This window comes from Bidens hawaiensis, unplaced genomic scaffold, assembly GCF_021521415.1.
Source record: "Bidens hawaiensis isolate Kalapana, Puna unplaced genomic scaffold, B.hawaiensis_p1.1 tig00011744_1, whole genome shotgun sequence".
Classification (NCBI taxonomy): domain Eukaryota; kingdom Viridiplantae; phylum Streptophyta; class Magnoliopsida; order Asterales; family Asteraceae; genus Bidens; species Bidens hawaiensis.
This window is the reverse complement of record NW_027491930.1, coordinates 67,546-82,603: the sequence shown is the minus strand read 5'-3', so window position 1 is coordinate 82,603 and position 15,058 is coordinate 67,546. Positions and strand designations below refer to the sequence as shown.

Below are 15,058 nucleotides of genomic sequence, written 5' to 3'. Positions count from 1 at the left end.
AATTTTCAGGAAAAACCTTTGAAATTTTTCAGTCGCTCCACCGACCGGAACACTTAACGGAGTGTTTAGAAATTGGTTAATAGGTAAAGATACATGTACTTGATGAAATTATAATGTAATTGGATTTAGACGTATTGGCTAAGTATTTATAATGGACCTAAAAAATGTTGTCGATTGTATCGAGGAAAATAAACTAATGCGGTGTTAGAATCTGTAGAACATAATGTATTTCTAAAAATTCATAACTTAAATAGAAATATCTAAACCATGTACTTTAAAATTTTAATAGTTAGTATTCACCACATTCACTTAAATAAACATAATAATTTAGTTGGATTTAAGTTGGTGGCATTATTATATCTTATGTTACACTTTTATTTATTACAGGTTAACAAAAACAACCAAAGTTTTGATTTCGGAATTAAGCGTTAAAATGTATTAAGGACGGGTAAAGACCGTCATCTACAACAAAATGTAACCTAATACCTTGATATTTCTATTAAAATAATAGTCGAATGTTGACGTTATCACAAGTGATTAACTTGACCATATAAAAGCATGCTGCAAAAAACAAAATAAAAAAATATAAATGAACATAAGATAGTATTTTAGTTTTCTAATTGATTTACTTATGAATGGAACGATTTTGATTTTGGCAGATGTGCATGAAACCAAAGCAGGCTCGTAACCGAAGTAACCTACATGACCCAACCCAACCTAAAATTGAATGAGCCAATTTTGGCGGATTTAAAAACAGTAATAGTAATAGATATTTTATTTTGGCTCATCAACATGTTACCAAAATCGGACGTTCGTAAACGGGCTGAAATTGACACTTTTACTCAAAATATGATGACCACATTGAAAGAGTCAAGGAACCATTAAATCTATACTTAAGACCTTAAGTAATTTTTTTCTACTTACATGGGTTAAACTATTTAAATTATATAAGTGGTAACTTTAATTTACACTTATAATTTACAAAATTATAAACAAATCACAAATCTTTAAAAAAAATTTTAACGAATACATTACAAAATGAATGGAACAACATAATGTACCTGGATATTGGGATTGTTTTGATAAACCTAATGGATTATCACAAAACATATGATTCAAAACGAATTAATGTTTAAATGAGTGTATTGCATTTATAACATGATGGAGCCTATAAAATGTTATGAAATTATTTTAAAATGAATTTCAATAGATATAGTAAAAATGAAAAGTATGTTTCGTGATTTTTTAACTTAATTAAAAAAAATGAAGACAACATGTACAATTCAAATGTACGTAATCAAAAGGTTTCCTTAAAAAAATTAATTTAGAAAAAAACAATGTATCATAGGAAATAAGTTACAAGCTAAATCTATTAGTAATAATAAGAAGTCAATTATCAATAAATAAAAATTGATATGTATTTTAATTTCTTTTTGAATTATTTAATTATAAAGAAAATCTAAAAATGCTTAATATATATATGGAAGTAATAGGGATTGACCAATCAAAAGAGGCCATTTATCCAAAATATTTATTTCTTTAATAATATACTTAGATTAATGTTTATTTAGCTTTGAATTATCTGTGAATTTATACTTTCCTTTAGTTTATATCATACTTAGTGAATTTATCCCATATATTAATATTATTCTGATTCAGAATTTATATTAGTTAGGTTTAAACACACGCAAACTGAACACAAACATGAAAGAAATAAATGAACACGGTTCGTTTTAAAATGATCTACGTCCACGGGTGACAACTAGGTATTTTTATTGAGTGACAAATGATTACAAGTATATAACATCATATATATATATATATATATATATATATAGAGAGAGAGAGAGAGAGAGGGAGGGAGACTAGTCTTGGGTTTGCTCTTACTAACCAAGAAATCTAAACCGGGCTAGGGTTGGGCCTGTTATCCGCACCCGTCTCCTCTTTTAACTTTATTGCATAAAACGGGCCAAACAAAGCTTATGAACCCAACAATCTTCCACTCAAAGCCCTTGAATACTCGTTTGCGCTCCTGAGTACTTTTGTAATTTGAATATTAAACTTCTTCTAGTCGTCACCGCCTCTCATCAACTAACCTGATGGCCCGTTGAAGCTCCCTAAAGCTCCAACACATCAATCATGGCAAAAACTGTCCCTGAATCGTTCTCTGTCCCTACCGGCTCTCACTGTAACGAATTGACGGATCCTGAGATATTCTGAAAACAAATACTCTCCATATTCAGCAAGTAATCTATTGGAAAGACTTTTTCAGCTGGAATACTGGTTTTCTTAATCCACTGTCGAACTAGAGCCGTAACTGAAACACGACCTGTGCTCCCACTGCCACGATGTCCTCCGACCGATTTAACTTCCTAGCTCGTTCATCTTGAATCTTCGCTATGGCTTTGGGTTTATTACTTGTAAAATGAACCTTTTTCTGCCCACGAGATTCTGTGAACCGGACTTTATCTTTTATCGGAACTGGATCATCTTCTCCCAGTGATACATCGGCCATATATAACGATCTCTTTTCTTGCTATTGCCAACACGGGATTCCCTTTTACTACCTTCCACTACCCATTCCCGAACCTAACATTATGCCCCTAGTCATCTACCTGCCCGACTAAAATCAAACTTTTCTTCAAACTTGAAATAACCCTCACGTCTTTCAAAGTCCAGGAAGTACCTGCTGAAGTTATCAAATCAACATCTCCCAAACTCGTAACCTTTAGAATATCATCGTTTGTAAGTCGAACCTTTCCAAAATCCCCAAACTTAAGATTCTTCATCGTTTTACTACAGTGAGTGGCATGTAAGGATTGTAACACCATGAAAATACCCCATCTAAGTTTGGGCTAAAAATGTCAATTCTAAAAGATAGAGGTCAAAAATGAAAATTCTGAATTTTTAATTCTTCGCGCTACGCGAAGCTGACAGGTGATCTATTTCGCGCTACGCGAATAGCTGGAACAAAAACCGAGATAAGGATGTTTCGCGTTGCATGAAGTCGTCCTTCGCGCTACGCGAAACCACGCTAAGTAATTTGATACACGTGTTCAACTACGTGTCAACACGTGGCATGATTGTACAAGCCACGTGCTTTGACATGGCTAAATAGGGCAGCTATGGGTTTGAACCAAATCATCCCTAAAACACTGTCTTTACACACACTTAACCTAGATTTCCGTGCCCTAAGCTTTCCGGCTTTTCGACAGCTTGTTTTCTCGGAGTTTGTACAAGAAACGAGGTTCCGAAGCCCTGCTAATGTCCAATCATCTTATAAAGCAAAGCCATACAACGAGTTGCTGATCCTTTTTTGTTCTCATTCTCGAGTGATTGCTTAAGGTAGGGATTATACTTAATTTAATTCATTGTATAGTTATATTTGGAAAATTCGGAAAGAAACTGTTTTCTCCAACAAGAGTTGCATGTTAAGGTGATTGACGATCTAAAGTCGTTGGTCTTTCTTTATATTCAAAGCAGCTTCAAATTTAAAGTTTGATATAAATTTGGTATAAAAATATATTTACTTTATTAGTGAATCGGATAAAAATACGATAAAGTATAATAATAAATCTTTGATTTCAAAATATATTTTCCTAGTATAAACTCGAAATTTGAAAGGAAACTGCATCCAAACCCTATATTCGTGCCTCATCATTCTTTCATTAGTTACCCATTTACCCCTATGATCATCCATTATCTTTATCTTTTCTTGTGTTAATCAAGGGTAATCTAGTCATTATACAGAACCCCCCCAACTAAATTATTTTTTTTACCGACTTACAACCTGCTATAAAAACCTAACCTATTCCTGTTTCATAATGCACAAAACAAAAGATAACCAGATCAATCCTTAACCTTCTTCTAGGTCGAATCACCGAGATCGATCACCATGCACGTGGAAAACACATACAAGTTGTATGAAGCAGATAAACTCTTCTTGAAGAATCTGATGGCTGATGGACATGAGCAGCCAATGGCGTCACCATGCAACGCTGATTTGATTTGAGCCAGACAGTTATACCTCAGAAGTTACCCGTTAACGCCTGACAATAGAACCTTGATTAAGAAGACCAAGTTGTTTTTGCTTAAGAAGAGGGGTTACTTGCGGATGAAGATTGCAATGCTTGTTGCTTTGTTGTTGTGTCAAACAAATAGATCAAACGTCTAACAATGTTCTTGGCATGTAGTTCATGTTTGCGTTCGGTTGTTTTAATGGCTAAAAGTAGAATATTATAGCAGTTGGTGTTGAACTAATTGATGATCTTTTTTTCTGTACTTTATATTAGCTTGTGGCTAGTGGTTACTTGTTCATGACTCACGGAAAACTATGTAACGAAAGAGTATTTTCAGATCATCAAAAACAAAAGGGAAAAAAGTTTATGAAAGAGTTTAGTTTTTCTTTTTTAAGCCCATAAACCAAGTTTGATTAGACTAGCGAAACTATTATTTATATAACCATGATACTTTTTTGTTTAATATATGTATTTATTATGTGATGAATAATGGTTATGGTTAATATTAGAGGTGTACATAAAACCGGTGTCAGCCAAACTCAGCCATGGCTTTAAGGATGTGTTATATGGGCGCCCGATCAGGACATGTTTTTTTGGAGGGCACTAAAATTTTTAAAAATTTTTGATGTTATATATATATATATAGAAAGAGAGAGAGAGTACCCGAATACTTATAATCTCACTATTTTTATAATACTTAAACACATTTTAGACCTCCTCTTTAGATTACCCAAAGACTTGCCAAGTATAAATTGAAAAAGGCCTATTACTTCTAATTGATCAATATAAGTTAAATAAAAAAAAAGAAACGAATAGCTAGCAGGATAACAACAAAGTCAACTTTGAACACCAGCAGTCACGGTAGTATCTGCAGAAAGGAGTTTTTTGAAATTATAGTTACTGAAATCTTATATACGATCCACGATGCCCCAAGAAATACTTAGCGTGTTGGCAATGGTAGCTATCGAAAACGGAATATTAAAGAGCATAAACTGCGAAAGTTATTCACCAGTTTGCTATCAAGAATGCTAGGGAGAGCTTCACAAATTATCAATTAGCTATTAGCATCTTCAGTATGTCAAAACTCAATCTAATATTATGATTTTGCTAACTGTTATGTTTATTACCATAAATTTAATCGACGTATAAAAATATGTGTTTACGTTATTCAATACGTTAAGACTTAATGGGCATATTATTTCCGGCTCGACCGGGGCACGTGAATTCTCAAATCCTGCTCTGGCCAAACCGATTCCAACCGGACCCAAACTATACATATTAGTACCCCTCTCATCACCTAATCCGGTTCGTAACCTGACCGGTTCTCCTCAAACAGGTTTCAAATCAATCAGACCACCAGTTTGTATACCCAAACCGGTTTCGAACTGATTCAAGCCGATTCTAACAGGGCACGAATAAACTGGACATAAATTAATAAAATAGTTATTTTCGAGTCAAACTTGAAATTGTAACTTAGTTGCAACTTACAAGTTACAAGGGTTATAATGGGCTACACAAATATTTCACCTAGATAATCATAAGATTATTAATTTGGGCCATTAACTGAAGTGTTCAAATTAAGAAACAGTGACTATTTTGCATAGAGGTTCGGACTGTCACTTTTACCCGAAACCCAACCTGAAAAAACTCTTACTCAAATTGACTCTTTTTATGATGTTTTATCTGTTTATTTTGTTTTGTTATTGGTTTATTTACTTTACTAGCAAAGAAGAATATGCTACATTTAAATTTAGCAATCCAGTTTTTTTTTCTAGGATACTCGAAACCCTGATTAACCCAATCCGAAAAAACTCGAACCCGAAGAAACTGTGAGAGATTTGTGTTGGGTTTCGGGTCTGGACTTAAAACTTTGAAACCCGAATAACCCGACCCGAAAAACCCAAAACCCGAAGAACACCCCTAGTAGAGGTGGGCAAACGGGGGAACCGGGTTGGTACCGGGTCTGATGAACGAAAGTCAGAAAACGGGTCGGATAGGAACCTGTTCCAGATATAGTCGGGGTTTTTATCGGGTTTTGACCGGTTTGCCGAGTTCTTATTGGGTTTTGACCGGGTAGAGTGGGTCCGGGTCAGTTCCAAGTCCAGGTACGGTTTCGGGGAGAAACTGAAACCTGGTTCGTACCCGTGGTGGTAGAGCAAGGTCCGGTTCAGGGTCGGCTCCGGAAACGGGTTTTATGCCCACCTCTACTTTTCCACTTTTGAGTTGTTTAAAAACATATACGGATCCTTCTTTCCCTGCTGATATTTCATATTTTTAGTTCTGCAATTCTTTTGGTTAATTTTTTAAGCAAGTTAGCTCCTAAATGTATTGTAAGGAAAAAATACATAAAATTGTTCCCAAGTCTAGTCTTTCTGATCTACTTTCCTTGAAAAATTAGCCATCTCAAATCGGCTTGTATCACGTAAGAAGGAACCGTCTACAATATGAATCAAGATGAATCTATCATACTGATTCTTTCTTGGTAGAGGTGCACAAACCGGAGTTTGGGCCAACCCGGATGAGTTTTAAAACTGGTTTGTAAGTCAAAACCGAGCTGGGGCCAAACCACTTCACTTTGAAACCGGTTTCTAGAAAAAATATCCAAACCGAGTGAAACGAAATTGAGTTCAAACTGTTTGTAGTTCTTGTATTTTCTTTTATTTTGGAAATTAAGAAAAGTAAAAGAGAAATTGCAATACATTCTAAGCTTAAAAGCATAAAACAAAGAATTTCTAAGCGTCATATTGGCGTTGTTTGGAGTTTTTAGTCGTTGTCAACGTTATTGTGTAGATCCTCTTCGTCAGCTAATTATTGTGTGGTATCGACTGATTGGTTGTTAAAATTGCTAACAAGTCGCCAGATATTACTCGTTTTCACAAATGGACATTAAACAAATTGACCTAAAAAACAACGCGAATTTAAGTGTGTCTGGGTTAGTTTTGATGTCTTTGACACAAGTAAACATATGGCAACGTTGTGTTCGAGTACATCTACTAAACCCGTCAACTTGAAATCCTTCATTCTGCTAACCCGCTAACACTGACACGATTAACTCTCTGTAATAGTTGGAAAACTTCCAGAATAAACCATATAAACTCTCTGTATATCCGCAGCACGCGCTGCGCCCCCTAGCTTAACCTTAAAAACGTCATAGCTTTCTGCACATGTTTCTTCCACCTCAGCAGCCTCCCTAAACTTCCCTTCTTTCCACAAACTCTTTACAAGCAACCGCTTTGTAGAACCATCAACCCTCGCATTAAACGTTTTCATTTCTTCAAAAGCTCTAAATGCCAAAACAGCTCTATTGGAGTCGCAATAACCACATATTAAAACCTTAAACATATAACCATCCAGTTCCAAACCACTCTGTTTAACCATCCCAAACAGCCTCTGAAGCGTTTTAACATCCCCCGAAGCCGCAAAATGATTCATTAACGAACCAAACATTTGAATATCTGGAAGAGTTCCAGATAATATCATCTCGTCTAGTGTATCTAACATCTTAGAATCCATCTTACATTTAGCTAATGCTTTCAAAAAAGATGAATACAGACACAAAAGCTGTTGTTTTGACAACGTCCCACAAAGGGTTTTAACGTTTTGAAAAACGTTAAACGCAGCTTCACCGTTCTTTGAAATGCCAAGATAATCAATAACCATTTTTGCAGTAGTATATGACAACCAAATACCTTCACTTTTCATTTCAAATATGAGTTGTTCGACTATATTAATCTGTCCTTCACGAGCTGATTTGGTAAGCATTTTAGACATTGTATGAACATCATGGCGGAATCCATCTTGATTACCAACCCAACAGTAAAAATCCCATGCTGACTCGGCAGACCCGAAGCTCCTAACCATCTTTGAAACCACACGCGTGGTCCAAACAAACTTTGCATCCTCGAGTGCTAACACTTCATCTGGTCTCCAAAAACGAAGCGAGCTAGCTAAAACGGTCGGGTCAAACCATGGTCTTAACTTCACTCCATTCGCCACCTCATCAGTCGCCGCCTCATCATCCTCCACATCATCATCATCAAAAGACAATTTTACATTTTGAATCCTCTTATCAGGCAACATTTCCTTAATTAATTCCAACGTTTCTTCCACGTATCCCGCATCGTGCATACGCTGTAGTGACGAGAGCATTACTCGAGTAGGATAAACGTCATCCGCTTGCATTTTATCAAGCAAAATTTGAACCAAGTCGAACCGATCATCACCACAAAACGCATTAACCAAAACCGAATACTGCTTTGACGTATGCTTCACACCCATCAATGGCAACATGTTGAACACTTCCAATGCCGAATCTAACTTTCGAGAACTCACTAAATGTTCGATAATCACAGTGTACGTTCTTGAATTAGGAGCCAATCCTTCATCAATCATCCTATTAAAAGTCTTAACCGCCTCATAATCCTTACCCGTTTGTGCGCATAGGTTCATAATAATATTATACGACTCAACATTCGGGGATTTTTGCGATGTTTTCCACTCGTGCCACACATTAAGAACGGAATCAAGATCACCCGCAGCTGCAAATAGCTTCATTTGAACAATAAAGCCGATGCTAGCAACATTCTTGAATTTCTTCGAGTTTATGCCGTATATGAGGGCCTTTAGTTTCCCGGTTAGTTTGGATTTCGCAAGGACTTTCGCTAACGCGTAAAGGGTATTTTGGGTATGATTGAAAGTTGGGATTTTTTTAAGGGATTTGATTAACGAAAGCGCTGAGTCCGGTGACGGGGCGGATTTAAGCGCATTGGTGACTACAAAAGAGTCTAGAGCACGATCGTTCAAGACCGAAACGAGGGAATCCTGGGAATCTGATCGGAGGATAACACGGATTCGGTCTATGAGTGTTGCTCGTTCCAGGTAAAGGGATACCGCGTTTTTCGAAGGCTTATTTGAAAAGTTGTGAGCTTGAAGATTAGCAAATTTTACGAGAGAATTATGAGGGGCGATATTAATACGATAGAATTTGAGCAGGTGATGTATGGGCATGATGATTTGAACAAGTTATAAAGGCGGGAGGTTTATAGGACTTATGTCGAACACTTGGTGTGCAATCCTGCTTTCTTTAGTAACGACATCAAAATTGACTTACCCGGTTCGTAATGTTGAGGATCAGTAACGACTAAATATTTTAAATTTGAATCCTGACCTTCTGTTAATAGCCTAGTAAACACCTTACAACCCCATCAAATTAGGAATGGCTAATGTGACAATTAACTATATGCTCATATTATTATTGTTCTTTTAAAATACATTGAGTTTTAATAATTTTAAACAAAGTAGATTCTAACAATTTAGAGGGAAAATTCTTAAAATAAGCATTTATGAAAACAAATTTCAAGTTTTAGGTATCATTTATAAAAAATTTCAGAAATAAGTATTGTAAACTAGTCGTGACGAGTAGTTTGTAGAAACCAATTAGAATTTGTCACGTGTCCTCAAACTAACCGTAACGAGTGCGTTCACTAGTCATTTACTCATCACGACTAAATAAGTTTTATGCCTTGTAATCAACGCCCACGAGTAATTCATAAGTCCTTTAGTCGCGACGAGTAGATTATAAGATTAAACTAGTTGCAACGAGATAACTACTAATAAACTATTCGTGTAGGGAATGTAAACCAGGTAAACTAGTCGTCGCGACTAAAGGACTTATGAATTACTCGGTGGGCGTTGATTACAATGCATGAAACTTATTTAGTCATGGTGAGTAAATAATTAGTGAGCATGCTCGTTACGGCTAGTTTAAGGACACGCGGCAAGTTTTAATTAGTTCTACAAACTACTCGTCACGACAAACTACAAACTCTGGAATTTTTTGCAAATGGTACCTAAAACTTGAAATTTATTTTCATAAATGCTTATTTTGGGAATTTTCCATAATTTAAAATATAATTCGTCGGTTGATAGCAGTTTCTACCGACAATTTAATCATTAATTATACTTACATATGCGTCGTAGATTTATAATTGAACTATAGTTGATTCTATTCGATTTTGCTTAAATTGAATACACGTTTTTTTATTTTACATATAATTATTCATGTGAGCAAAGCAGAGTGGAAATCAAGCTAAATCTGTAAAAACTATGCGAGTTAGATTGCCCTTGCAACATAATTGAAAGAAGAGTGTCATTAGTTAGATTATCAGTGTGTTTTTCCTAACGACAAACACATGAAAAACTCATGAAAATACTCTCATGAGGTTTCAATGTCATGAGGCCACATAATGTCAAGTTAACTATCGATCAGTTATTAAAATGTAGTTTTCTTTTATTATCATTATTTTAAAATTGCTTTATTATGAAGTCTAAGGGTATGTTTGGTTGGAGGTAATGGAATGAAGGGGGAATTGTGTAACATTTCGGATTTTTCGTTTACGTTTAAACCGAGCGGGAATAATTTAGATTTTCATTATTAAACAAAAATAATATATTCAAGTTTCTAATGTTCAATTTATACCTCTCATACTTTATATAATGTCTAAATCCTTATTTAAAATATAAAAAGTTCAATAATGGACCAAATATCAAACTACAGGGACTAAAAATGCAAAAAATGAAATTTTCCGCATTGTGGCCCGGGGCGCTGCGCGACGGGACCACCCTAGGTGGCCGCGTGGCGCGACGGGGTACCTGCACAGATCGTTTAAGCCTTAGTTCATTTTCTAGTTCGTTTAAGGTATAAAATCGTTTATTTTAGGCATGTTAGAGTGAATTAAGGTCCAAGTAAACATCATACAACTAAAATACCATTCCTAATTCGTTTTTCTTTGTCCAAGATCAGATCTTTGTGAATAAATCGAAGATTCTTTCCTTAAATCGCATATACTTGCTTAAATGAGCCAAAAAGCCCATATTTTGTTCGTTTTAGCTATTCTTATATAAACACATCATAATTCCCTGCTGTAAACCTTAACCTAACCCTACTACATCTCCTCAAGCCGTCACCTACCTCTGCTCATTCTCAAACCCTTCGGTTTTTGCATATTCGTTAAAGACACAAGCCTTGACGTTTGACTTTGTTTATACATTGATCTTTGACTCGTTATATCTCTTGATCCTTTCACTTTCCGGGTAAGTTGTAAACTGTAAAATTGTTCATACATATTCCCTAGTCAATAACCTTCAATCAATTTCTGAGATTGAAGGGTATTGACTGGTCAAGTGCTTTAAAACCCGATAAAGGGTAAAACAATCAACAACTTTGACTTCTCGTTTTCTCATACTTCTGGTCGGATTCAATGTTCGGTCCAGAAGACTTTCTTCTCGTAATTAAATTTTAAGGGTTCTACCCAAAACCCGACTCCCGACTCGAAGTTCGGATTCTGATCAGACTCTACTCGTTTAAACATTAAAATCAACATAACTAGAGTTCTACCCATCCGTTTGGATTGATTCCAGCGGCATTAAGTTTGTTTTTATTTATAGTTTCATATCGCAAAGTTTCGGATTCTGATCATTAATCTCGTTGGACGTGTATTGGACGACTCGCTTAAATCATTAGTTCGTTTGTCGAATTTATTAATCACTTGCCTTCCGTCTAAGGTGAGTTTGATCATTCCCCTTTTTATCTACCGTTTTCAAACGTTTTGGGGACATATGCGTACTTATTCATATTTTCTATCTATATATATACACAAAATCGCAAATATAATCATTGTGTGAATATCAGTTGAATGTTATTTGCTAGTTGCTACATGTTTAATTGTTTACTTGATAACGTTTCAGAGAGGTCCAACATATCCCCTTGTAGAGGGTTCTCATTGGTATGATCATACGACCGTCTTAATAACCGGAGCCCGATTCGCTTAACCTTAGTTATTGTAATCAATGCCCGATTCGCTTGGCAACGATTTCATTGGCACACGCGATTTGGTTATATGCATGTTTGTTATGATTTGATTGATTATATCACATGGTTGGTTTGCGCATTTATCATTTGTCATTTATCATTTATCAATTATATATATATATGTGCTATTATTTAATGTTTCAAAATTGGTGATCATCTCACTCAACATGTTTTGTTGACAAACTCCATTTTCTACGCATATGCAGGTTGCTTAGATTGAAGTATGGATATGTAGTCAAAACCATAGGTTATATTTGAGACAAACTTAAATTTAATTGATTGTATTTATTTATTTGAATTGTTTTGTTGTATTTGATTATTGTGTGTACATTTGAATTAAAATAATTAATTAGATATTGTCACATTTTATTTATGATAGTATCTTCGAGCTGTGAGCAATCGGATCACGCCCCGGCATTCCTCCTTAGGTTGGGGTGTGACAAATGGAATGAGAGAAGGAATGGAATGGACAAGGGAATGAAATGAATCATTATCATTCATTTGTCTTATTTGGTTAACCTAAGGGAATGAAATGAATTATTACTTTATGTTGTTTGGTATCCAAGAAAATTGTATGCATGAAATGAATAGAAATATTTTTTTTAACAAAAAAAAAACACTCATATCTCAAAATATTTTTTTTAACCAAAAAAAAAATGCAATGGTGACAGTGGTGGTGTTAGCTCTGGAGACGCAAATGACGGTGGTGGTGGGGGTGGCGGTGGTAGCATTGGTAGTGATGGTTATGATAGGGTGGTGGCGACGGTGATGGTGGTCAGGCAGCGACAGTGGTGGTGGCGGTGATGGTCAGGTGGCGACAGTGACAATGTTTGTGGTGGTTATGGCGACGATGGTGGCAGAGGTGGCGGTGGTTGCACTAGTGGTAAGGTGGTGGTGGCAGAGGCCGTGGTGGTGGCGACAGTTACGGACATGTGTTGGTGGTGGCGATAGTAGTGGTGGTTGTTGTTGTTAGGTGGTGGTGGTGTTGAGAAAATAGGGTGAAGGAGGAATGAAATGAAAAAAAAGAAGGGGGTGGGAAGGAATGGTTTTGATGGAATGAGATTCCATGTGTAATAGATGATTCCATTCCATTGAGCAACCAAACACCACTTTTCTCATTCCCACACAATGAATCATTCCATTCCTGCATACCAAACGCTACCTAAAGTTTTAGTGGTACGTGAGTAACTAATTTAAGGTAAAAAATGTTAATAGAGATAAGTTTCCAAATATAAAATATTAGCTTAACCCCCTGGCCCTCTTCCAAGTGTTACAGGAGTTTATTTATGTGATGATGGTAGTTGATGCATGAGATGAGAGGTTGATGATGGTGGGTGATAATCGGTAGTTAATTGGTGATGGAAATGATACACCGGTGATGGAAAATATATAGATTAGAGAAATTAAATTAGGGTTTGACGATAAAAGAGCTTCACAAATAAATTAAATGTTATAATTACACGTTTAAAAGCTATTCGGGTTTAGTGGGACCCATGACACGCGAAAATTATTGTTTGATGATTAAAGGGTTATTTCACAAATAAATGAGATGTTATAACTTATTTAAGGGCTATCTGAGTTTAGTGAGACTCATGGCCCACGGAAATTATTGTTTGATTATGAAAGAGTTTCACAAATACATTAGATGCTATAACTCATTTAACAACCATCCAGATTTGGTGATACTCATACCTGTGAATTCGGGTCAAACGTATGAGAAGTTTCAAATCACAAATCAAGCAATCTGGTGGCTTGAGAGGGGATGGTTTAGTGAGATTCATACCTGTGAATTTCGGTTAAACGAATGAGAAGCTTCAAATCACAAATCAAGCAATCTGTGGCTTGAGATGGGTGAAGAATAACTAGAGAGTGACACATAGGATTAGGCATTTAGATAGATAGATAGATAGATAGATAGATACAATTGCATTATTGTGACCACTCGCTCGTGGCGCCACTCGCGGCTGGCCGTGGTGTGCGCCACCTGTTGAAGTTGGTGGTCGCGAGACCACAAGGCACAGCCTTAAGATTATGAAATTTATTAAAGACACTCATAGAGATTGAGATTATGAAGGAACTTTTGTAATACAAATACAAAACTAAATTTATATACTTAAAAAACGGGAAAATAGTTAAATTAATTCACTTTCCATTTTTCAATATAAAACTAAATTTATATACTTAGAATCTTGGCTGTTAAACAAACTAATATACCTAAAAAACTAAAAGAATCAATTTTATAGCTTAATTAAATATAACAAAGTGAAAGAATATGAATTAGTTAATAGTTATAATATACCAATATGGCAATACAATTAAAATGAGTGCAGTTCAAAGAAAAAAAAATTATGTAGCGTCGGGCACTTGGGCCTAGAATGTCAGTATTAGGCCGAACAAGTAATTCAACAAGCACATGAGTATGGGAAACAATAAGCCCAGATTTGGGCTTTTAATCCAATTTTCTACACTAAAAATAAAAGTGGACATAGGAATTGATATTATTGATTATTAATTATTTTGCATATTTGAATAACATCAATACTAGTGGGTTCCATACGCTTCACTGACAGGTACGTAAGAGTTAAATCTAAACGATTTATTTTAAAACCTGATTATATTTGGGTACTATATTGTTGTTATTATTAATATTATTTAAATAGTAATAGTAACAATTACTATTAAATATGCATATATATACTAGGTTAGTTACACGTGTTACACAAAGGTGAAAAAAACAAAGAAGACATAATATATATGTGTATTTAATATATTTTAATTAATTGTAAATGTCATATTTATACGAACGGATAATTTTACATACATAAATTTAATTAAAGCATAATAATTATTTGACTTGGTCAATAAGAATAAGATATAAAAGATATAAATCATTTGAACATTATACAATTTGTATATATGCGAATTATTGAAAAGTCGCCATTAAATATGATTTTAGTTTTATACTTGAAGATAATGAATATTTATATTGTTAAGTAAAAAAAATCTAGCATAATTACCATTTAAGAATAGTTGCTAAACATCTTTAGTTTAAAATACGAGGTCTTGAGTTCAAGACTATATGGGTGAAATTTATTAAAGTAAATTAGAAACTTTTGCATATATGATTGTACCTTACATGCTAAATTTTGTCTTAAATGTCTTAAAATTA

General features: G+C 35.0%; 1 pseudogene; it reads right to left on the bottom strand.

Moving 5' to 3' along the window:
* Positions 1 to 7,067: 7,067 nt before the first annotated feature.
* On the bottom strand, positions 7,068 to 9,026 carry LOC143538873 (pentatricopeptide repeat-containing protein At5g66631 pseudogene; annotated as a pseudogene).
* Between the last annotated feature and the right edge of the window lie 6,032 nt (positions 9,027 to 15,058).